Below are 26008 nucleotides of genomic sequence, written 5' to 3' on the forward strand. Positions count from 1 at the left end.
TTTTTGAATGAAGCCAGCAGGTCTAAAGCTCTGTTTGTATATCTGCATTTTGAATTAGATTTTTACGACTGTTGAAGAGAAGTTAAAGCAAACACAAGAATAAAAACTGTGCTGTTGCCTAGCACCAGAGGTCCAGAGAGGGACACCCACCCACACACACAGACAGAGACAGAAAAAATCTAGAAAAAGCAGTTTTAGTTCAGTTGGAAGAAAGTGCTAGAACAGGCAATACTGAAGAGAGGCAGATTGCAAGTCCCAAACTGAAGTTGAATACAGCACTCCAGAGATACTGGACACTGGGAGAGGGAGCTGCAGAGTGAGAGCAGATTTCCCAAAGGAACTGTAAAGTCCCAAGGCCAAGGAGTGAGACAGAAACAGAAGAAAGTCCCAAGAAGACCTTCTAGTCAAAGGAAGGACAGGAACCTAGAAAAGGTCCTGTTACGTGAAGACAGTGCGTGGAAGACAGCTTGAATGCATGTGGTGACCCAGGGGAAAGGAACATCAGGAGAGTTTGAAACCCTAGAGGTGGAACCTTGCGGAAGGTGTCTGAGAGAAAGCGTTGTTTGGGAGAAGATTCCAAAGCAGGCTCTTCGAGAGTGGAGATTGGAAACCCTTGTGTGAAAGATGGAGTTCAGTGAGACCGGTTGGCTCACGGTGTGACAAACGTCCGGGGGGAGTTGAGGAGAGGTCCATAGTGTTAGGAAATAGAGATAGTTTAAGAAAGTTATATTTGTATTTGTAGGGGTTAGGAACGAGTTTTAGCTTTCAAGTTTAAGTTTGATTTGTATTTTTGTATCTGTGTGGTAAAGTCAAATTGAGTTTTGAGTTTCACTTTAAAAAGGTGCCTGCATTTCTAATGAGTTTTACGACTCCTAAAGAACAGGTAAACAAACAAGGACGGAGGAATTGCACTGTTGCCCAGCAACAAGGAGCCAGAGAGGCAGGTCCCTCCCACAGACACCCACATAGAAGAAAAGAAACAACAGTTTTTGATTTGGAAGCTGTGGAGTTCAGCTGGTTTTGAAGTAGCTGCCAGGGGAGACTGGAGCAAAGGGACAGATAGACAATCCCAAGCTAAGGAAAAACCTTAAAATTCAGCGGAATGGAAGAGGGGAAAGTCCAAAGCAGACCTTCTAGTCAAAGGAAGGACAGGAACATGGAAATGGTCCTGTTAAGTGAAGTTAAGTGTGAGGTGCAGAGAGAAAGGCTCCAAGGTTCAGATTTAAAGAGACAAAAGCTGCATAAAGCAGATTTAAAGTGAGAGCAGCTTACATGAGGCAAAAAGGTCCAAAGAGATGGCTGAAGGTCTATAACGGTTTGCTATGGGCATGTGAAGCAGTTGTGCACTGTTGATAGCTGAGTTGGTGAGAGAGTGTGTGTGGAAGAAAGCTTGAATGCCTGTGGTGACCCATGGAAGAAGAATATCAGAAGGAGAGTTCGAAACCCTGGAGGTGAACCCTTGCGGAAGGCATCTGAGAGAAAGTGTTGGTTTGGGAGAAGATTCCAAGGTGAGGTCTTGGAGAGTCGAGAGTGAAAACCCTCATGTTAAAGACAGAGTGCAGTGAGACTGGTTGGCTCACAGTGTGACAAGCTTCTGGGGGGAGTTGAGGAGAGATCCATAGCATCTGGCTGATGTGGCATCTGACACTTGGTTTCAGAGTGTGATATGTCTGACTGCAGGGTGCCTATTGGTTTACATGAACTGTGCACTTACTGTGAATGTTAAGGTATAAGATAGCTTTTGTAACTCGTGTTATCCTTTCAAATCAGTATATATCTGTAAAGGTATAATTGTGGGTGAAGGAGTATTGTAATATAATTAATATTTTCTTGTTGAATAAACATTTTATTCTTTTGCTAAAAGTTCATCAGCTGACCCCTGTGACTCTGTTCAGTAGCTACTCTCCACGTATCTAAACAAACAAATAAAAGTTAGGGTCTATCAAGCTGGGTTCCACTCTGGGATTAGGCTTGTCCCGGGGTAACCTCAGCTGGGATCATAACAATAGCATCTGTTTGGGGTGGCATCTGTCACTTGGTTGCAGAGCGTGGTGTATCTAACCACAGATTGCTTAGTGGTTTATATGGACTGTGTATTTACTATGAACATTAGAGTAGAAGTTAGCTTTTGTAACTTGTGTTATCCTTACAAATCTGTATATATCTATAAAGGTATAGTTGTGGGTATTGTACAAGGAGTATTGTAATATAGTTCATCTTTTCTTGTTAAATAAGTGTTTTGTTCTTTTGATAAAAGTTCATCAGCTGACTCCTGTGACTCTGTTCAGTTGCCACTCTCCACATATCTAAACAAAAAAATAAAAGTTAGGATCTATCAAGCCGGGTTCCACCCTGGGATCTGGCTTGTCCAGTGGTAACCGCTGCTGGGATTGTAACAATGTCCAGACAGCCTGGAGCTCTACTTGATTAATGTACCACACACTGATCACAAGAAAATCATCTTGCATGATGTAAAATAAATATGTTTTGGGCACTGCCTGAAGTGATAATGAGTAAAGGTGGAGAAGGTAGTTAAATGGGGATAGAGTGGTGCCCAACAGCAGCCCATGAATTGAATGTGGACTTGGGAGATGCAGTCATGTTGCTGCTGGTTCCATGATGAGGTAAGAAAAAAAATAAAAACCTACCTTTCGTGAGGCAGTCTCCATTGGTCCCTTTAGAGTTTGGCTTCAAAACACCTGAGAATAAGGACTGCAGTGTGCAAACTGTGCGCTGCAGTCATTCATTCATAAAGTTCATAAAAGTGGGCTTGAAACAGACATCAAGGGTGGAAGCTTGATGAGGCATCGGGGGGCTGGTCTGCTGGCTGAAGAGCCGGGAGAGACCCGCACTGTCACTTTTCAGGAAGGCCTGCCAAACCACAAGCCAATCAGGCAGTGGTGAGCCAGGTGCAGGCCTTCCCCTGGAATCATGACCCTGGGTGCGGAAGTCTCACCTACTGAGTGCTGCTGGCCAATCAGAGGCTGGCAGCGCTTGTGCTCAGCGGTGCCACTGGAAAGGCTATGGCCCCTGCCAGAAACACAGGCACCAGAGTCCCAGGATCACGGAATGACCCAGGCCATAGATAAGTAATATGAGGGAGTGAGAGGTTGAGGGGTGGGGAGTTGTAGGGGAAGGGGTGCACAGGGGTTTGGCAACAAGGGCAGGTGTGCCTGTAGCCTGCGCCCCCCCCCCCTTCCTGATGTCTAGTCCCTCGATCAGGCACTGAGTGCCTTTGATTGGGGGCCTGTCAACCCCCTCCTGCCCACCCAGGGAGTGACAAGCTGCACTCCGCTCCCTCCAGGCAGTGACAAGCTGGCCACATGGTTTTATCTGCCGTGCACACCGCATGGCGACAAGCCTGCCTGCAGCTGGGTTGATACCGGTGGTGGTGGGATGAGGCCCTTAAGGTGGCCATTAACTGGCCACTTAAGGGCCCCAATTTGTGGCAGGGTGGAAAGAACAACCATGGGTCTTCCCACCCAGAACTTAACTCTGGCTGAGGCGAGAAGGTGGCAGGGTTCAGGTGTGCCACCATCCTGCCTAATTATATGTCCTTCCTGCCTCCAAACACGTCGCCAGACAGAGCAGGAGATTCTGTCCCAGGTTACTTAGTTGCAGATGCAAAAGGCCTAATGCTTGCTTCAGGCGCGAGCCCTGGGCCCTTAAGCAGGGACGCTTTTCACCAAAATGGTGGGTGCAGCAGCTCTTGCCGGCTATGCTGAATGCCAAGTCTCCCATTTTACACCAGCAACTGATACATCAGTGCCAACAAAATACCTGGTCTGTGCTTTTAATTCTCACCCTTTGCTTCCTTTTAAGATAAGCGTTTGTCAGAAATGGAATTGCTTAGAGTAAGTAACCATAACCCTAGGTGAAATTAGGGGAAGCAACCGGACTGCAGAGAGTTCCGCCTCACAAAATGATAGAAATGTTCCGTGAATTAGTCAGCAGGCATTATACAGAAGACAATTAAAGGGCAAGATTTTTTTAGCTTGTAATTATGGTCATTCAGAACAAAGTTTTACAATGGCTACAATGTTCATAAAACCTGCTCCTTTTTATCTTGAGCTCCTTCGGAAACAAACTTCAACGTTGCACACTACAGCCCAGGTTCAACTATTTAAAACACATACAGCTTGGCGTGCCCACACTAAGAACATACTTCCCCAGAATTTGTACTTCTTCCCTAATGCCTGAGGGAAAAGTTACATCCACTGACAATTTAGATTAACATTTCAGATAAAGCAAAATGCTTCATCAGCTGCCAAAGAATACAATAAATAAACGAAAACCCAACATCCAGATCACAAGATGAATGCCCCTCAATGGTCATTTCAAATAAACTGCAACCTTACACATTTCTTTTGCAGCAACTGAATGACTTGTCCTGGCTTTACAGTCCAGTCAACATATGTAACTCCCTAACCTTCAAAGCACCCAAAAAATCTTTCACTTTTCTTTCAACAGTTGGCGGGCTCAACAATTACATAACACAATTGAAGATCTTTTGCAACACAGAAGCTGACATAAAGGCAAAATCCATTTTGTTTTTAACAGCAATACCTTCCAATGAATCACTTCTGCTGAAAAAGCAGTTTACCCAATAGGCTGCAGGATTTTGTAGCGACGCCAAAGTATTGATCTTGATGTAATTAAAGAGGCACTGCTGCCACGACAAACGTTTTTGGCCACTTCCGTCATTTCGGAAAAAAACAAGAATAACTGCATCATTTGCGTCATGTTATCACATGACATCTGACACATGTTAGTATGATGTAAATGGTGTATTGGTGGAAACGGGAATAAGACTTCATAACAACCTTTTAAATGAAAACAATTCTCCTTTACCACAGTGAGAGCCAAGCAAAACAATGATGGCATAATTGCTACAAATTAATCTTTAATTAACCTCAGTAATAAAATGTTGACAGCACAATGAATCTACCAATCTAACCAACAGCTGTCTAATTTGCACCACAGTAGGTGACTACTAATCAAGCAAAAGCTTTTAAACAACATTTAATAAAAGGGTTAAAAACAAAAAACTACTGCGGATGCTGGAAATCCAAAACAAAAACAGAATTACCTGGAAAAACTCAGCAGGTCTGGCAGCATCAGCTCGAAACATCAACTCTTTTCTTCTCCGCCGATGCTGCCAGACCTGCTGAGTTTTTCCAGGTAATTCTGTTTTTGTTTTTAATAAAAGGGTGTTTCTTAATGTGCTATGTACAAAGAACAAAGAAAAGTACAGCACAGGAACAAGCCCTTCGGCCCTCCAAGCCTGCGCCGATCATATTGCCTGTCAAACTAAAACATTTTGCACTTCCGGGGTCCGTATCCCTCTATTCCCATTCTATTCATGTATTTGTCAAGCTACACCACTATCGTACCTGCTTCCACCACCTCCTCTGGCAGCGAATTCCAGACACTCACTACCCTCTGCGTAAAAAACTTGCCCTGCACATCTCCACTAAAGTTTTCTCCTCTCACCTTAAATCTATGTCCCCTAGTAATTGACTCTTCCATCCTGGGAAAAAGCTTCTGACTATCTATGTATGAAATGTTCTCAACCAATTACAGATTCTTAATCTGTCAATAAATATTGAATGTTTTACTTCCATTCAGCCAACCACATTCTCATGTGCACCAAGTAAAAATGAATCCAAGGGCATTCTTAAAGGGCACAGTTCTTAGACTCACTTTTCAACTATTCCAGCTTCAGTGATTTGTATTAGATCTTAGTTGTTTTCTTTAAATCATCTGACTCCTCTTAAAAATGCTGCCAGTCTTTAAATGTCAACATAAAACTGCTCCAAATAGAAACAGGCATTTTATCCGATTCTCTGTTATGTTGAAAATGTCAGAGTGTCAAACTAATAATTACTAAGGCCACCCACAGGATCGGTTACTCATATTTTTCATCTGTCTTAGACCATTTTGGATGATGATTTTTTAAACTGCTGTTACCATTTTTGGTTTTTGATTTTTTTCTCCCCCATCCTTCTCTCAGTTGTCAGCTGTGGCGATGAGAAAAATGGAGAATACACTCCTTTGGACCTTTTGGCTACAATGTCACCCCGTAGTTCAGTCAACAGGAGGTATTTTTACAATCTACAAGCAGGCACCTTAAACGCTAACCCATTGAGATTTGTTGTGGAATTATTGAATCAGCAAGTGGCCACCAATACATTTGACACTGTTTTCAGCTGCTTGAGACAAGTATCTTCATCTTTACACTAGCACAGCCTTTGCAAGGGTGTTGTCAGCAGTTTAGGGTTTTTTTTTTAAAGAGCATCCTCAATCTTAGATCAGCCAGAACAAAGCATTTTGTGCACATCAGAAACCACTTTCCTCAGCGGTTTTCACAAGAAACTTTTGATTTCTTTGATATTAGTGTCTTACTTCATATTGCATGTTAAACTATGCAATGAAATAATTATTTGGTAAATAATTACATCTCATCTATCTCAGCTTTATGTTTTGCCTCAAAAGTTTCTGTTACTTCTACAATACAAAATACATAGAAAAAATAAAATACAAACTAATGTACAACAACACAATGAATAGCAATAACATCAAACAGCAATGTTTAAAAAAGGCGAATTCTGAAAACATCAAGATACAGAACTTATAAAGCAAGGCAGTAATAACATGCAGAATGATCTTGATCATGGGCAAGTTATACGAAAGGCAAAGGGAAAAAGGCAGAAAATACAGAAGAATTATCACTTTTTGGGCTGAATCAGGTGTTGGGAGGAGAAGGAAGCCAAATTCTATTAAAAAGTTTTGCAGTTTGCTAGCATGCTCTGATGGAATTCTTGACAATGTTCAAATTTTCTAGGTCTATGGAAAGTTCTGATTTTACCTTGATGGGCTGGCTCAGTATTCTTTCAGCAGATGCCAGTTTTTTTGTGTTCTTGGGATGTGGGCGTCGCTAGCAAGATCATCATTTACTGTCCATCCCAATTTGCCCTTTTGAGAAGATGATAGATGGGTCTTCTCAAACCTCTGCAGTCAAACATTTGTCCAACTGAGAATCAGATTGATGCTTCCAGGATAATAGACTAATTTTGTTACCTTTGCCGTCAACCTCAAAACAATCCTATGCTGCAATCTAATAAACACCGATGAATCTCCATAGATGATCAAGACAGGTAGAAGTTAGTATGAACTAGGTAATTTTTTAGTGCAAAAGATAATTCTGATTGAGCACTGAACTGTACCTTGTGTGCTAGAATTGATATTCTGAGGAGGTCTGGCAGATTTGTACTCCCTACCTGCTGTGAATCACTAATGCAAACAGCAAGGTGCTCCCCCATTCTTAATATTCTGGTATCATCTGTGGGATTTTGTTTTAAAGAACAGCTCATGCGCCAGGCTGCATCTGTCCTTGCGTAGGTTTTTAAGTACTTTGACCTGGAGCTTTCCTTAGGTTGTGTTGTTTTTTTTCAGCACAATTTGTCCGAAATCTGCCAAACGAATGCAGAAGGTCACCGAATTTCAAATGCATGCTACATCCAATGCAAATCAAGTTGCCTCAATCTCCTGTGCTAATCTAAAAAGCGTCGTGCTAGAAGCCAGCCCCACTAACCTAGTCACGCCACCAGATCCAAACGTGTTTCTGCTAATTGTGCCCAATTGCAGGCCTTCAAAACGGTTCTTAAAATTAAACATCTCTTTTTAGGTGTAAGGATACTATCTGGCATGCTTTACAAGCTTTTGATTTTTTTTAAGTTTACTATGATACTGACTACTGTACACCAGTATGACTAGTAAATGATTCTGTACAGTCTTTTAAAAATCATTTTCAGTTATTTAAAATCAGATTTAATCAGGTGCTGATTAAAAACCCTAATATTTGGTGATTAAACCCATTTTCAGCTATATGAGTCAAACTTCACTGAGTAGCCACTCTTTAAATATATCAAGGAATATATTTTAAAGCAAATCTATTTTTAAAATTACATTCTAAAGCACTGCCAGATTGCATTGGTTCACTGCAGCCTCTACGTTTGATGATACTGAAATGAATTTGAGCACAAACTTGCAAAAGAGAAAACATACCTCCAACTAGCACAATTTTTGGGCACAGTTTGCTCTTGGGTCTCCAATTGCACCCAAAGAGGAAATGCCAAGCATTTTCCTTCACATAAATTTGCATGTCTATCACAGAGGCACTGTAGTAAAATCATTGTATTCCAAAAGGAACAGGAAGACTTAGGGTAGACTTCTTGGTGGCAGCATTTAATGCCCGTGCTGTGTATGCTGATGGGAAATCACCTCACAACTATCACCTCCAACTTTCAGAAACACAGAAAAAAATAAATGTCCTTTTCAGTTTTATCGTTTGTGTTAATTTACATTGGCAATAGAGACTGAATTTTATTTTACAATCAGCTCAAATTTGCTGCAGTAACTTGGGTATAATTCTCACTACAGACAGTGGTTTAAAATAAAACTCACTCTTACAAGCCCAATATTTTTAAAAACAGGGACAAGTTTGAATGTGAAATCATTGAGAAAGTATGCAGGAAAAATGCCACCAATTGTAATGTAATTTGTTGCAAGTTTGGGTTTTCTGTGATTCGTCTCAATAAGGACTCTTGACTAGTCTAGTACAATTTACATATACTGTTTATATTAAATAATTAAAAATAGCACCAATCACCATGAACTACCTATGTGTCAACCCATGACATTTCACTTTATGCAAACTTGTCAGGCAAATCTTTTTTACATGCTGGCCAATTACTCAGCAAGATTATTTCAATGTTTATTTTTAATTCAATCTGGGGATGTGGGGGCCTCTAGCATGGCCAACAGATATTGCTCATCCCTTTGTTGCCCTTTAGAAGTTGGTGATGGGTCTTCTTCATGAGCTGCTGCCGACGATAAGGTGAAGGTGCTTATACAATTCTGTTAGGTAGAAGAGTCCATGATATTGACCCACCAATGATGAAGTATGGTGACTGTAGTCTGGATGTTCATGTTGGGTTTGGAAAATGCAATTTGGGCCATTTCCCTGAGTTCAGAAACCTGAGCTTATCCCCTCTGCCCATACCCACCATTTTTTCATCTCCTGGAGACATGGGCAGGCAGCATTTGGGTTTTCCAAATCCTGAGGCAGCGTCGGAGGGGAGCAGCTACCAAGGTGGGCTGGTTAGATGGCCTGCCTTGGTTCATCGAGACATTGGCCCAGCACTCCAGCATAATTCCTACAACCCCTAACCGTGGAAATGGCCCAAATTGCATTTTACAAACCCAACATGAACACCCAGACTACAATCACCATACTTCATCATTGATGGGTCAATATCACGAACTCTCCTACCTAACAGAATTGTATAAGCACCTTCACCTTATTGTCTGCAGCAGCTCATGAAGAAGCCCCATCACCAACTTCTCAAGGACAAAAAGGGACGAGCAATATCTGTTGGCCATGCCAGAGATCCCCACATCCCGAGACTGAATTAAAAATAAACATTGACGTAACCTTGCTGAGTAATTGGCCAGCATGTAAAAAAGATTTGCCTTATAAGCACTCAACCCCCATTCACCTCCACGCACTCTTATACTTTCAAACCCTTTTCATGCCACCTCATACACACCATGCCCCCTGCATGCCCCCTAATATTCCCCATGGCCCCTTCATCACAACGCCTTCTCATACCCCCCCCAGATATCTTCCATAGCCACTCATCAGTATCTCCTATGGGCAGGCCATAGGATATCTTTGAAATGGACTTTTAAAAAACTTCTAATGATCTCATAGAGCTGTCAAATTCAAAGGTACTTCATATTGAAAATAAACCCTCATTCATAAAACCCATTCAAAAAGTGTAAATCCAAGTGGTTGATCTGTTGTAAAAAGAAAACAAACATTTATCCACTTACACCAGAGAGTTAATCCTTTAATAACCTCTTAAAATTGTCAATCAAAATGTAAAGACAGATTCCCCCTATTGAGATAAGAGCCTCTGGACCCTCTGAAACTCAGCCAAGCATTCATAATAACCCCAGCTATTAAACAAGTCCTGGGAAATATCAACAATGGCATCATATGAAATATATAAATTAGGAGCAGGAGTAGGCCACTCAGCCCTTCAAGCCTGCTCCACCATTCAATAAGATCATGGCTGATCTAAATGTAACCGTAACCCCACATTCCTGCCTAACCCTGATAACCTTTCACCCTTTGTTAATCAAGAATCTATCTAGCTCTGCCTTAAAAATATTCGAAGACTCTGCTTCCACTGCCTTTTGAGGGAGAGTTCCAAAGGCTCTCTACCCTTAAAAAAAATTTCTCCTCATCTCTGTCTTAAATAAGTGACCCCTTATTTTTAAACAGTGACCCCTAGTTCTAGTTTCTCCCACAAGAGGAAACATCCTCTCCATATCCACCTCATCAAGACCCCTCGTGATCTTAAAGGTTTCAATTAAGTTACCTCTTCTAAATTCCAGTGGATAAAAGCCTAACCTGTCCAGCCTTTCCTCATAGGACAACCCGCCCCTTCCTGGTATTAGGCTAGTAAGTCTTCACTGAACTGCTTCTAATGTATTTACATCTTTCTTTAAATAAGGAGACCAGTACTGTACACAATACTCCAGATGTGGTCTCAACAAAGCCCTGCACAATTGAAGCATAACCTCCCTACTTTTGTAATCAATTCCCCTCACAATAAATGATGACATTCTATTAGCTTTCCTAATTACCTGCTGTACTGCATATTAGCCTTTTATGATTCATGCACCAGGACACCCAGATCCCCCTGAATCTCAAAGCTCCTCAATTTCTCACCATTTAGGTGATAAGCTTTTTTATTCTTCCTGCCAAAGTGAATGATTTCACATTTGCCCACATTATACTCCATTTGCCAGATCTTTGCCCACTCACTTAACATATGTCACTTTGTAGCCTCCTTACATCCTCTTCACAACTTACTTTCCTACCTATCTTTGTGTCAACAGCAAATTTAGCAACCATTCCTTCAGTCCCTTCATCCAAGTCATTTACATAAGTTGTAAAAATTTGAGGCCCCAGCACTGATCCCTGTGGTACACCACTTGTCACATCCTGCCAACCAGAAAAAGAACCATTTATGCCAACTCTCTGCTTCCTGTTAGCTAGCCGCTCTTCTATTCATGCCAATATGTTATCCCCCACACCACGAGCTTTTATTTTCGGCAATAATCTTTGATGTGGCACTTCATCAAATGCCTTCTGGAAATCTAAGTGCAGTGCATCCACTGGTTCCCCTTTATCCACAGCACAGGTGACTCCTTCAAAGAACTCCAATAAATTGGTTAAACATGATTTCCCTTTTACAAAACTATGTTGACTCTGCCTGACTGCCTTGGAATTTTCTAAGTGCCCTGCTATAACCTCTTTAATAATAGCTTCTAAATTTTTTCCTATGACAGATGTTAGGCTAACTGGCCTATAGTTTCCTGATTTCTGTCTCCTTCCCTTTTTGAATAAAGGAGTTATACTTGCTATTTTCCAATCTAATTAAACCTTTCCCGAACCTAGAGAATTTTGGAAAATTAAAATCAGTGCTATCTCACTAGCCACTTCTTTCAAGACCTTAGGGTGAAGTCCATCCGGACCTGGAGATTTGTCAGCCCGCAGTCCCAACAATTTGCTCAATACCAGTTCCCTGGTGATTGTAATTTTCTCTGAGTTCCTCCCTCCCTTCCATTTCCCAATTTACAGCTATTTCCAGGATGTTACTTGTATTTCCCTATAGTGAAGACCAAAGCAAAATACCTGTTTAATTCATCCGCCATCTCCCTACTTTCCATTATCAATTCCCCAGGCGCACTCTCTATAGGACCGATGCTCACTTTGTTAACTCCTTTCTTATTCAAATATCTATAGAAACTCTTACTATCCGTCTTTATATTACTAGCTAGCTTTCTCTCATATTCTAATTTTTCCCTCCTCATTAATCTTTTTTGTCACTCTTTGCTGTTCTTTATATTCTTTCCAATCTTCTGACCTGCCACCTGTTTTTTGCATAATTATATGCTTTTTCTTTAAGTTTGATACTACATTTAACTATTTTGGTTAACCATCGATGGTGGACCCTCCCTTTAGGATTTTTCTCTCATTGGAATCTATATATTCTGTGTATTCTGAAATATCCCTTTAAATGTCTGCCATTGAACTTCTATTGACATATCCTTTAACCTTATTTGCCATCACTTTAGCTAGCTCTGCTTTCATGCCCTCATAACTGCCCTTATTTAAGTTTAGAATACTAGTCTTGGATGCACTCGTTTCTCCCTCAAAATGAATGTAAAATTTAATCATATTATGATCGCTGCTACCTAGGGGTGCCTTCACTAGGAGGTTATCAATTAATCCCATTTCGAATCTCAATACCAGGTCTGGTATAGCCTGCTCTCTGGTTGGTTCCAGAATGTGCTGTTCTAAGAAACTATCTTGAAAACATTCAATGAACTCATCATCTACGTTACCTTTGCCCATCTGATTTTTCCAGTCTTTCTGTAGATTAAACTCCTCCATGATTATTACTGTACCTTTCTGGCGAGCTCCCATTTTCTCTTCTTTTATACTCTGTCCCATTGTGTAGTTACAATTAGGGGGCCTGTACATCACTCCCACAACTGACTTCTTGCCTTCCTCATCTCAACCCAAACTGCTTCTACATCCGGGTTTCCTGAACGTAGGTCATCTCTCTCTAATGCGCTATCATTGAAAAAAACACCAGATGGCCTTTTAGTTTAAGCTCCAGGTGATGCTTCATTTCCATTACAAAGTAGATTGCCTGTTAATTAATGGAGTGCTGCAGGTGCTTAGATTTTTTTTAAAGTTCAACAGCAGGGCCATTTCTTTCAAAGCTAAAGATCACTGGCCATTTATTTCTCAGTGCAAAACATGACCAGAGCATTTCCCAGCGGATGTTATAGTTTTGAATGTATTATGACAATTTCTCCATTGGGAAAAGTACTACAATGTATTTCAACACTTACACAAAGATGGTCAATGTAATGGGTGAACTTACCTTTGCAGGACAGAGTCCCATGATCAATCATTGCATTAAAATCACATCTACATTTCAACACAGCATCTAATAAAGACATTTGAACGTGTCAAAAAATTTAACACCTACCTGTCAGAATATTCCAGACTCTTCAGCAGGCTTCCCCCAGTGGTCACAAACTCTCAAGCCTGTTTTTTTTTTAAGAGCTTCCATAATCTACACCAGCACTTGAAAATAGAGTGGGGAAGGAAATTCAAATTTCCTATGGCCCTCACAATGGCGCCCCCATCATCATAAGAGATACATGTGGGGTTTACACTCAAGGCCTGCCTGACCCGCAAAAAGGCCACACAAAGATAGCACAAGGTCAGAAAAGCACTGCGAAATGCAATTTGCAGTCAAAAATCCTATTTTTTTTACATTCCCAACACCATTCCCACCTCCATTGGGAGATGAAAACCTGGTTCAATATGACTCAGTTATGATGGTGATAAGAACTAGGAGGTGATGGTGTTCCTATGAATCTGCTGTCCTTGGACAAAATAAAAATAACTATTTTACAAACAAGGGCAAGATTTATTTAGTTAAAAACAAAAAGCTAAAAGCTACTGCGGATGCTGGAAATCCAAAACAAAAACAGAATTACCTGGAAAAACTCAGCAGGTCTGGCAGCATCGGTGGAGAAGAAATCAGTCAACGTTTCGAGTCTTCATGACCCTTCGGCAGAACTGAAGCATAGTTAGGAGAAAGATGAAATAGAAATAAAATAAAATGGAAATAAAAAGACTCTCCCCCGGCCCCCCCACCTTAAACCAGCTTATATTTCATCTTTCTCCTAACTATGCTTCAGTTCTGCCGAAGGGTCATGAAGACTCGAAACGTTGACTGATTTCTTCTCCACCGATGCTGCCAGACCTGCTGAGTTTTTCCAGGTAATTCTGTTTTTGTTTAAGATTTATTTAGTGCCTGTCAAGAAGATACAATAATGTCTATAATGTTATTGGAAATTATTTTTAAATAGAGTTTAGTGGTGTCTGTGTCTACATGTGTGTATGTCTTAATTGGATTAAAGCCAGCTGGTCTAGAGGCTTTGATGTATAGAAGAGAACTAGGTTTGAAATGGTAATTAGATGAACATAGGGAAATAGAAGGTGAGGCGTAAAGGGGGAAATTTGCATTTTTAAACAGACCATTTAAAAGAACGAGTGAAATATTATACTTAACCAGGTGAAGCTCAGAAACATTGTGTTTATTTTTTTAAAGCTTACTAGTAAAGTGGGCATTATGAAAGGGTTTTATTGTCAGAAGATGTTAAGTTAAAAAAAACCTGGTGACAATGAGAATTTGCATTCAAAGAGGAAAATATGTATAAAGGAAGAGAAGGCTGTTGGCAAAAGGAGGAGGGGTTCTATGATCTAAAGCCTCCAGCCTGTAAGCCTCAAGTCTGTCTGCAAGGACCCACAGCTGAATGATACTCATTTTGAATGCGACTGTCAAGAATGTGCTTTGTGTTTAAATCTGTGTTTTACTGTTGCCTTACCTGGGGTCTAACTGAGAGTCAGGTTAATTATGAGATTTTTGTAGCTATTATAATTGTAAGTTTGTAGACATATGTATGTGCTTAGAATCTTTCTTGTATTAATAAATGTTTAATTTAGTTTTATAAAAAACCTCTTGAGACTCGGAGGTCTGATTACTACTGAATTCAAAGCCTGCATCTCAAAACATACAAATTGCAGAAATGAGTTATGACAGTTGTTTCAAGCTTCCCTCTGGGATTTGAACAACTCAGCCTTTACCATCGGCTGTGTCATAATAGTGCCCTGCTCACCCTTCTGTTGTCCTCCTCTACACACTGTGTCCAAACACTGCCACCACTACCTCATGTGTGAATCGGAATTTTTTTTCGCCTCTCGCTCCACATTTCAACCAAAACTTTTGCAAGCACAGAGACACGCTGGTTCAATCTCATTGAAAGGCATCCCTTAATTGACAAGGCGTCTCAGCCATCATTCTTTCCATCAAATGGCTGACCTCCCGCTCTTACCACCTGCCACTGACATGCATTGGAACGATCTGCAGATTGATACAAAACCCGTTTGACTGCATAATGAATGCACCTTCCTTGGCCATCAGGTCCTGGGGTGGGGCTCAAACCCAGAACTTCTAGCTCAGAGGCAGCAACGCTACCCACTGCTCAACAAGACCTCCTAGAGTGTGAGAGAATAGCCAGGAGAGACATATTTTATTTTCGCAAGAACAGCAGTTGACTCACCAACATCCTTATCCCTGCTGTTAATTTCCTCCACTGTCCTTCTCTCCTGTAGGTGCTGACTCCTTGGAGCACAGTGATACCATTTCCCCAAGTGACAGCCATTTATGTGTGGCCTTGACAGTGAGCGTTAGCAAGATATTCAACTTAAAGGGCAATCACAATTGGGCCCACTCCTGCCACCTGGCAAGTATATCTCCAGTAGTGATTACTGGATAATGATCAGAAACATGAAATCCTGCCTGATTTCCCCTCCTTAACACAGAGTCGCTGAGGCCAATCGTAATGCCTGTACCACATCCAAGGTCAGCACAGGGCAGGAAAGTAACAGATTTATAAACAAAACCATTTCATAATCTACTTCGTTCCTTCATTGTACTCTCCAGTGCCTCAGGGCAGACAATTAGCTGCCTGGCTGATTCTATGAAGTCAAGTGGAGGTCAATTAAATGAATAAGACCATAAGACGTAGGAGCAGAAGTAGGCCATTCGGCCCATCAACTCTGCTCTGCCATTCAATAAGATCATGGCTGATCTGATAATCCTCAAATCCACTTTCCTGCCTTTTACTGTGCACTGTTCTGATCTCCATGTTACAAAAAGGACATAGAGGTAATGGAGAAGGTCCAAAGGAAGGATTGTCAAGGATAATACCAGAACTGAGGGTTTTAATAATCAGGAAAATCTGAACAGACTGGGACTCTTTTCTCTAGAAAAAAGACTACGAGATGACCCGACAGAGCTTTTTAAAATTATGAAAGGGTTTGATCGGGTAGACAACAACAACTTTTAGATCAAAAGTAAGGGCAATACATATAAGATAAGATAATTGTCAAGAAGTTCAATGGGGAATTCAGTAGAAACCAATTTACCCATAGAGTGGTTAGAATCTGGAACTTATTACCATATGGAATAGTTAAGGCAAGTGGCGTGGATGCATTGAAAGGAAAGCCTATAAGCACATTAAGGAGAAAAGAGAAGAGTTGGCTGAATGGCCTGCTCCTTGCTGTAAGTTCTATACAACTAGAGGCAAAAGCCTAAAAACTATAGATAGAAAGAATATTCATAACTCCGGACTACAACATTCATGTAATTTAAGTGCATGATGCCACAGCAACTTGGACTCCACCACCAGTTCAGATCTCCTCCACAAGTGGAAACATTTTCTTTCAACTCCTCCACTGTTGCTAAATTATCAGACTGCTTACCAACATCCAGTTCTTGATGAGCAGGAATTTCCTCCAATTAAATATTGGGAAGACTGAAGTCACTTTTGGTCCCCACTCCAAATTCCATTTCCTAGCTACAGACTCCATCCCTCTCCTTGGCAACAGTCTGAGATTAAGCCAGTCGGTTTGCAACCTTGATGTTACATTTGATCCCAAGATAAGTTTCCGTCCTCATATTCCTGCCATCACTAAAATTACTTATTTCCACTTCATAATATTGCCCGACTTCATCTCTGTCTCAGTTTATCTGCTGCTGAACTCTCATTCATGCCTTCAACACCTTTAAACTCGACTACTCCAATGCACCGCCACATTCTATCCTCAGTAAAATTGAGGTCATTCAAAACATTGTTGCCCACGTCTTAACTTGTAGCAAGTGCAGTTTCACTATTACCCTGTGCTCACTGACCCACATTGGCTCCCGTTCAAGCAGCATCATAATTTTAAAATTCTCATGCTTGCTTTCAAATTCCTCCATGGACTCACCCCTCCCTATCTGCGTACTCTCCTCCAGCCCCATGACCCTCCAAGATATCTGCATTCCTCTAATTCTGACCTCCTGTGTGTCCCCTGTTTTAATCGCTCCACCATTGGTGGCTGTCCCTTCAGTTGCCTAGGCCCCAAGCTCTGGAATTTCTCCCTTAGATGTCTCTGGCACTTTTCCTCCTTAAAACCACCCCTTTGACTGAGCTTCTGGTCATCTGACCTAATGTCTCCTTATCTTGCTCGGTGTCATAATTTGTCTTACAATGCTCCTGTGGAGCACTTTGGCATGTTTCATTACATTAAAGATGTCATACAAATAAAAGTTGTTGTCTACCCGATCAGACTCTTTCATAATTTTAAAAAAGCTCTGTCGGGTCATCTCATAGTCTTCTCTTTTCTAGAGAAAAGAGTCCCAGTCTGTTCAGATTTTCCTGATTATTAAAACCCTCAGTTCTGGTATTATCCTTGACAATCCTTCCTTTGGACCTTCTCCATTACCTCTATGTCCTTTTTGTAACATGGAGATCAGAACAGTGCACAGTAAAAGGCAGGAAAGTGGATTTGAGGATTATCAGATCAGCCATGATCTTATTGAATGGCAGAGCAGAGTTGATGGGCCGAATGGCCTACTTCTGCTCCTACGTCTTATGGTCTTATTCATTTAATTGACCTCCACTTGACTTCATAGAATCAGCCAGGCAGCTAATTGTCTGCCCTGAGGCACTGGAGAGTACAATGAAGGAACGAAGTAGATTATGAAATGGTTTTGTTTATAAATCTGTTACTTTCCTGCCCTGTGCTGACCTTGGATGTGGTACAGGCATTACGATTGGCCTCAGCGACTCTGTGTTAAGGAGGGGAAATCAGGCAGGATTTCATGTTTCTGATCATTATCCAGTAATCACTACTGGAGATATACTTGCCAGGTGGCAGGAGTGGGCCCAATTGTGATTGCCCTTTAAGTTGAATATCTTGCTAACGCTCACTGCCAAGGCCACACATAAATGGCTGTCACTTGGGGAAATGGTATCACTGTGCTCCAAGGAGTCAGAGAAGGGCAGCAGAGGAAATTAACAGCAGGGATAAGGATCTTGGTGAGTCAACTGCTGTTCTTGCGAAAACAAAATATGTCTCTCCTGCCTATTCTTCCCCCACCCAGGAAGACAAGCACGTTTAACATATGCATCGAATAAAATTATAATTCGAGGGCATGTGAAGCATTCCGTAACCACACAATGTGAATGGTTAGGAAGGACACAGCGGCTTTCTATCGGTCGTGAAGGCGGCGACGAAACCCTCCTTCGCTTGCCTGCACTGCAGCATGGAGGATGTGCAAACTGTGCTGGGCTATACTTACCAGTAAGTAGCCCGGGAGAGAGTGGGTAAAGGGAGGGAGTCTATTGTATGGAGCTAAAAATCCCTAGAAGACGAAAGCTGCCCTACAGGTTATTTCCTTGCGGGTGAGGCTTCCGAGGTTATCTGCCTCCTTGTTCGGACCCCACCCTCACCAATCCCCCAACACGAAGCACCCAAAAATGTACCCTGGGCAGAGGGGGGAGAGGGGGGGGGGGGGGGGGTGGAAAAAGCTGGTGCAAAGCAAAAGCTCGCCTTTTGCAATGGTAGTTGTCTGCATGCTGTCAGCTCCAAGTCTCCAAAATGTCCATTCCAGTATATAAAGGCCAAGCACAATCAGCCCTCGTTTCCTCCTAGATTCTCGGGTCTCCGAGCGAATAACGCCGGTGCCCGCATGCAAGCTGCCGGATCACATTACCTTGACTGGTTGGTGCTGGTCCGCCCAACACGGCGGTGCTCAGACGCTCGGTGGGACAGCAACTCAGGAGGCCATTCTCTGAATCCGGGGTGGTGGCTGCACAGTCAGCGGCGGCATGCAAAAGACCAGCGGTAGAAATGACCTGATCTGGGGTGAGGTGGGGGGGGGGGGACAGAAGGAGTGATAGGTCTCGCTGACAACCACAGTCACACTCACGTCAATAGTTTGTGATGATGGATGGGCACTGTCGCTTTGCGAAACCACAGGCTGCTCGAGTGCAAGTATCGAGAATCCAGCGCAGCAAGACTGCCACCCAGAGGGTGAGATGGGAACTTCACCCCCCTCACTCAGTTAAATTGCATCAAAATCATCCACCAGTAAGTAACCTCCAGAAAAAATAGCAGCTTTTAATTTTAGTCTACTCAGTTCTCGGTGCAGTTTTACTATATACTTCACCCAGCCACGTAAATGAAATAAAATCCGAATACAAAAGCAAAATACTTAAGATGCTGCAAGTCTGAAACATAAAACAAACCAAAAAAATAATGCTGGAAATACTCAGCAGGTCACTCAGCATCTGTGGAGAGAAACAGAGTTCACTTTCAGCTCGATGACCTTTCATTGGTACAGAAGGAAGATAAAAATGCCAGAGTTTTCAGGCTAGTGGAAGGGGGAGGGGCAAGAAAACAACATGAAGGTTTGTGATAGGGTGGAGGGCAGGAGAGATTAACTAACAAAAGATTTCATGATGCAACAGCCAGAGACTGATGATGGATACAGTAAAGAAACAAAGGTTGTGCCCAATAATAATAAAAAACAGAAAATGTTGGAATGTCTCAGCAAGTCAGGCAGCATCTGTGGAGAGAGAAACAGCGCCAACACTTTGAGCTTGTATGACTCTTCTTCAGAGATTGTGTCTAGATGAGGCACAAATGGCTACATAGCAGCTATCTGAATGCAACATGAAGTGGCAAAGAAAGAAACAAGCCAGCAAAAAGAAAAATAAAAGAAAAAAACAAATTGGAGGCAGATGTCGTGACCTAAAGTTGTTGAACTCAATATTGAGCCCAGAAGGCTTTGGAGTACTGAGAGAAAAGACGAGGTGCGGTTCCTCGAGCTTGTGTTGAGCTTCTTTGAAACACTATGGAAGGCCAAGGACAGAAAGGTCAGAGTGGGAGCAAGGTGGAGAATTAAAATGACAAATGACAGGAAGCTCAGGGTCATGCTTGCGGACTGAACAGAGGTGTTCTGCAAAGTGGTCACCCAGTCTGCATTTGGTCTCCCCAATGTAGAGGCAGCCATTGGGAACAGCAAACACATTATACTAAATTGAATGAAGTACAAGTAAATCGCTGTTTCACTTGGAAGTAGTGTTTGGGGCCTTGAATGATGCGAAGGGAGGAGGTGAAAGGCCAGGTGTTACATCTCCTGCACTTGCATGAAAAGGTGCCATCTGGAAGGGAGAGGTGTTAGGGGTGATTGAGTTGTGGACCAAGGTGTCACAGAGGGAACAGTCGCTTGAAAAGGGGAGGACAGGGGAAGATGTGTTTGGTGGTGGCATCACACTGGAGCTACTGAAAATGGCAGTGGATGATGTGTTGAGGCTGGTGGACTGGAAGGTGAGAACAAGAGGAATCCTGTCATGGTTCTGTGTCAGAGAGGAAAGGCATGAAATGGGTCAGACACGGTTTAGGGCCCTCTCAAATACGCTGGGTGGGAATCCTTAGTTGAGGAAAAAGGAAGACATATCAGAAGCACTGGTGTAGAAGGTTGTATCATCAGAATAGATGCAACAGAGATGGAGAAACTGTGAGAATGGAACAGAAACCTTACAGGAAGCAGGATATGACAAAGTGTAGTCGAGGTAGCTGTAAGAGTTAGTGGGCTTGTAATGAATCAGATCAGCCATGATCTTAATGAATGGTGGAGCAGGCTCGAGGGGCCAAGTGGCCTACTCCTGCTCCTAATTCGTATGTTTGTATGTGTTAATATTGGTTGATAGCCCTGGCCCACACATAAAGACAGAGACCATTCAGGACAAAGCAGCCTGCTTGATAGGCACCCCATCCACAAACATTCACTCCGTCCACCACCAACGCACAGTGGCAGCAGTGTGTACCATCTGCAAGATGCATTGCAGAAACTCACCAAGGCTCCTTACACAGCACCTTCCAAACCCATGACCACTATCATCTAGAAAGACACGGGCTTTGCATAGGATGCATAGGAACACCATCATCTGGAAGTTCCCCTCCAAGCCACACACCATCCTGACTTGGAAATATATTGCCATTCCTTCATTGTCACTGTTCCTAACAGCACTGTGATGGACTGCAGCAGTTCAAGAAGACAGCTTGCCACCACCTTCTCAAGGGCAATTAGGGATAGGCAATAAATGTTGGCCTAGCCAGCGATGCCCACACCCCATGAATGAATAAAAAAATTGAGGAAGGGAAGGGTCAGAGATAGAGCAGGTGAAGATGAGAGAAGGGTGGAAATTGGAAACCAAGTCAATGAAATTCTCCAGTTCCAGGCAAGAGCAGGAGGTGGCACCAATACCCATGTGCTGGAAAAAGAGATGAGGGAGGAGGCCTGAGTAGGACTTGGATAATAAATGTTCCACATATCCCACGAAGGGCAGGCATAGCTAGGACCCATGCAGGTACTCATAGCAACACCTTTTATTTGGAGGAAGTGTGTGGAATTGAAGGAGAATTTGTTCAGAGTGAGAAGTTCAGCCAGGCGGAGATGATGGTGGGGGACTGGTTGGGCCTTCATTTGAGGAAGAAGCGGAGAGTTCTAAGACCATCCTGGTGGGGGATGGGAGTGTAGAGGGATTGGATATCCATAGTGAAGAGGAGACAGTGTCAAGAAACTGGAAATTGTTGAAGTGACATAGGGCATCAGAAGAGTCACAGATGTAAGTAGGAAGGATTTGTACAAGGGGAAAAAAATGGAATCTAGATAGGAAGAAACAAGTTCAGTGGAGCAGGAACAGACTGAAACAGTGGGTTGACTTGGCCAGTCTTGTTATGGATTTTGAGGAGGAGATAGAAGCGGGGTGTTCAGTGTTGATGGACTATGATTTTGGAGGCTATGGAGGGAAAATCTCCAGAGAAGATGAGATCAGTGATAGTCCTGGATACAATAGCTTGATGTTCAGTTGTGGGGTCATGGAGATAGGAGAAAGTGTCAGAAAATTGGTGTTCGACCTCTGCTTGGTAACGGTGAGTATGCCAGCAACAACAGTGCCACCTTTGTCATGGGGTTTGATGATGATGTTAGGGTTGGATCTGAGAGATGGAGTGTAGCAAATTCAGAGGGAGATAGGTTAGAATGTTTGAGAGGAGCAGAGAAATTGAGACGACTGGTGTCAGTTTGGTCATTCTCAATGAAAAGATCTAGAGAGGGTAAGGGGCCAGAGTGTAAGATTTTAATAATAATATCATATTCTTAGGGGTTTATATTGGTTTTACTCATATTTATGGATTTTATCTTAACCACTTTTAAAAATATTTCAGTCTGAATTTCTGCCAATGGGAATTAACAGTTAAAGCAGCCTGAGAGCAGGAAGGCAGCTCCTTACAAAAAAACTCTTCTTGATGGACTAAATGACCTTAAAGGTACTGAAAAAATTTGGGTTCAAGCAGTTGTATCTGTCTTAATTACACCATGGGTAATTCAGGGTTTCTTTGTCAGCTTTAAAGAAATAAGCAAAAGGTTTGAATCTCAGCATCTTGAACTTAGTATGACACCTTGGCCAGAATTTTGAGGTCATTGGGCAGGTGGGCCAGGGAGCTGCCAGGAAACGGTCCGCAGCCTGGGATTGGGCCCCAACAATGATTTCATGCTGATGGGCCAATTATGGCCCGCCCAGTGTGAAATGCAGCTCCGTGCAGGCCGGAAAGGGCCGAGTGAGGGCAGGCCCCTGTCAGCCGCTGGGTCCAATGGCGACCCGGCGGACAGCTTAAAAGCAGCCCAGGCACCCCTGGAAGGCTGCCAGGGAAGGACATCTCCTGTACTGTCGCTATGGATTCGAGTGCGGCTGGACACGGGAGGGCAGGTTGGGTGGGCACTCGGCCCCCCCGCTTTTCTGCTGAGTGCCTCACCATCCCCCTAGGGAGGTGGCTGCCGAGAGGGAGACCAGAGGGATGGGAGGAGGAAGAGGCCACCAAACTTCACAAAGAGGGCATGGGAAGAGGTTGCAGCAATGGTGAGCAACCATGATGTGGTACAGCACATCTGGAAGCACTTCAATGACCTGCTGTGCTCAGAAAGGGTGAGTACCATATTGGCATCGGTCAGTGTGTTGAAGTGTTAAGGTGTGGCCGTACCCCCATGGACCTCAGGAGTGCTAGAGTCTGAGTGCCAACTGTTAATGACACTAAAGCTGGCCAAGGGAGTGAGCCCTGGCTGCTTGGACTGAGACCCTTCCGGCTCAAGGCCCATGACTTGGATGTGCCCTGCCAGATGCTCCTCAGCTGGGGTTGGCCAGGCTGCAATGGCGCTGCAGGTACAGAGTGGACTAATCAGTGCTCCTCTGTTGTTTCAGGAGAAGACGGCCCACAGCAATATTGAAAGGTTGCGGACCAGCGGAGGCCTCGCTAGCCTCCTAATCCAGTCCAGATACCAGCAAGATGCCCTGGAGCTTGAGAGCCGGCACATGCCCCATGCAACCGGGCATGGAGATGTGGGGTGCCAGATGAAGGTAAGAGTGCAGTGCACAGAGGTGAGACTTCCAGATTGTGCAACCATTCTAGTGTAGTCTCTTCATTGATGTGAGCCTCGAACCTGGAGACCCCATTGATCATTGGAAGACGATGGCACTGTGATGCAGATCTCCATTGTCTCACTAGAGTACCTGGCATGCACAGTGACAATGTGATGACTTTGCCTAATGATATGTCCTTTTTCTCTCTTTTAGGTTTGCCAGCAGGTGTGTGCTCTGGGGACCCTGAAGAGCCACCCCTTACACTGGAGGACCACCAAGCTTCTGTTGCATCTGCGTCACACCCGCTTTCTAACGCAGGCACCAGTGCAGATACCAGCACCTCAGTGGGCATTAGATCGGCGACTAGTATCTCGGTGCACATTGGTGACAGCACTTCACACTCGCTTGAAGTGCAGGCAGAGACAGAGTGCCCAGGGTGCCGGCAGTTGGAGGACTGCTGGAGACTAGGACGATGCTCAGTCGAAGGCTGATGATGAGCCTCTGCAGTCGTCCATTAGGTGGCAGATGCTGGACGTCCATGAGATGGAGGAGTCCGTGCAGAGCATCAGCATTGCGTTGACTGTCATGGCCAAGTGCACTGCCTCCTCCATTGAGAGGGTGCCAACTCTCATGGAGAGGCAACTCCAGGAACAGAATCGGGGTTGTGTCGGACCTGCAAGCCCTCACACAGGCACTGGCCTCAGGTGGTCAGTGTCAGTGTGGGAGATGGATGAGGCACCCAGTGTCCCAGCTAGCTGTCCGTCCATCAGTGGTGAGCAGGGAGGTCTAGAGCGACCTCACGATGGCGCAAGAGCTGCTTGTCTTCTTTGCGGGCTCCTCTCGGGGTGCTCTGGATGATGGCAGCAGCTCCTCTGCCCCTCTGCCAGTGACTGTGGCATCTGATGAGGCTGCGGTGACTGGAGAGATGCCAGCCGTGGCATTAGCTGTTCCCTCCCAGGCAGGGCCAACACAGGCTCCACTGGCTAGAGGACGCCCGCCAAGGTCATCAAGGCCAATGAGACTGTACAGTCAGCATGCTGTCTCCTATGCCGGTACCAGCGAGGGGGGAGCACCAAGATGTAGCACCCACAAACGTAAGTTAAAGGCACCATGAATACAAGAGAGACAGGTCACGGGTGATTTTATGTTCATTTATGTTGACTTTATGTGTACTAGTCCGGGGTTGAAGACCAGAAACATTTATGTAAATATTATTGAACTGTAAGAATGAGATAAGTTGTGTTTTTTTTGTCATAGCCTCAGTATGCTTCACCTTTTTATTTCATTGCTGCGGGGAACACCAGTATTTAATGCTGGATGTAGGTGGTTCTGAGCTTTATTGCATAAGCACTTAGTGTTCTTTGTGTTCAAATGAAAGGGTCATTTCATGCCACCGGGATGGAGGCAGCAGCCCTAGCATGCGGTTGAAGCTGATTTTTGGTAGCCTGGCTGAAGGAGCATTGGATCAAGGTGTACCAGCCTCCCTGCAGGTTACTGAGGTCTGGCTCCATGCCCTCAGCGTTCTCCTCACCATTCTCATCTATGGACTCACTACTGGATTCATCATCTGTGGCCTGTGCAGCTGTCTCAAGATCCTTTTCCTCCAGTGGGGCCCCCCCACCCTTGCCAGTGCCAGATTGCGGAGAGCACAGCATGCTATCAATGACACCCGCTCTGAAGGGTATTGTTGTGCTCCCCCTGATCAGTCCAGGCATCAGAAGCGCATCTTGAGAAGACCTATGATCCTCTCTACCACTGCCCTTGTGGAGGCATGACTCGTATTGTAACGCTTCTCTGTCTCTGTTCTTGGGTGGCGGAGAGGTGTCATGAGCCACCTCTCCAACAGATAGCCCTTGTCACCCAGCAGCCATCCATCCAGTTGGGCTGGAGCAGTGAAGAGCCTCTGCACTTGGGAGTGTCTGAGGATGTAAGCATCATGGGAGTTGCCAGGCTACCTTGCACAGACCTGTAAAATCAGCATCCTGTGATCACACACTATCTACACGTTCATGGGGTGGAAGCCCTTCCAGTTGATGATGGCACCTGGCTGACCCGCTGGCGCCTTGATGGCCACATGTGTGCAGTCTATTGCACCCTGGATGCGGGAGGACCCAGCAATTGTTGCAAAGCCTCTGGCTCGCTCAGCTTGGCTGGCCTCGTCCATACGGTAAAGAATAAAGGCCAAGACCCGCCTGAACAGAGCTTCTGTCACCAGCTTGACACAACAGTGGACAGCCGATTGGGAGACTCCACACAGATCCCCCACTGACCCCTGGAAAAGCCGGAGGCATATAAGTTGACGGCTACTGTGACCTTCAGAACCACTAGCATGGGGTGTCCACCCACACAGTTAGAGCTGATCTCAGGCCCAATCATCTGACAAATGGAGATCACAGTCTCCCTTGAGAGGCAGAGCCTCCTTCAGCATTACACCTCAGACATATTGAGTTAGCTGCATCGCTGCCTGTGAACCCTGTCAGCAGGATAATGGCGTCTTCTGCGGCCCCTTCCGCCTTGGACTGCCTGCTGG

At 43.9% G+C, this 26008-nt stretch overlaps 1 protein-coding gene across 2 annotated transcripts in view; it reads right to left on the minus strand.

The window, feature by feature from the left end:
• LOC144686547 (inositol polyphosphate 1-phosphatase-like) overlaps positions 1 to 19069 on the minus strand; it is a 70505-nt gene extending 51436 nt beyond the window's left edge. The window contains exon 1 of one of the 2 annotated variants that reach the window (XM_078551874.1): positions 18768 to 19069. The gene's annotated coding sequence lies outside the window, so the exon portion shown is untranslated. The remainder of the gene's footprint in view (positions 1 to 18767) is intronic. The other variant, XM_078551875.1, reaches the window with a different exon arrangement.
• Between the last annotated feature and the right edge of the window lie 6939 nt (positions 19070 to 26008).

The sequence above is a fragment of the Cetorhinus maximus genome, chromosome 11, assembly GCF_964194155.1.
Source record: "Cetorhinus maximus chromosome 11, sCetMax3.hap1.1, whole genome shotgun sequence".
NCBI lineage: Eukaryota > Metazoa > Chordata > Chondrichthyes > Lamniformes > Cetorhinidae > Cetorhinus > Cetorhinus maximus.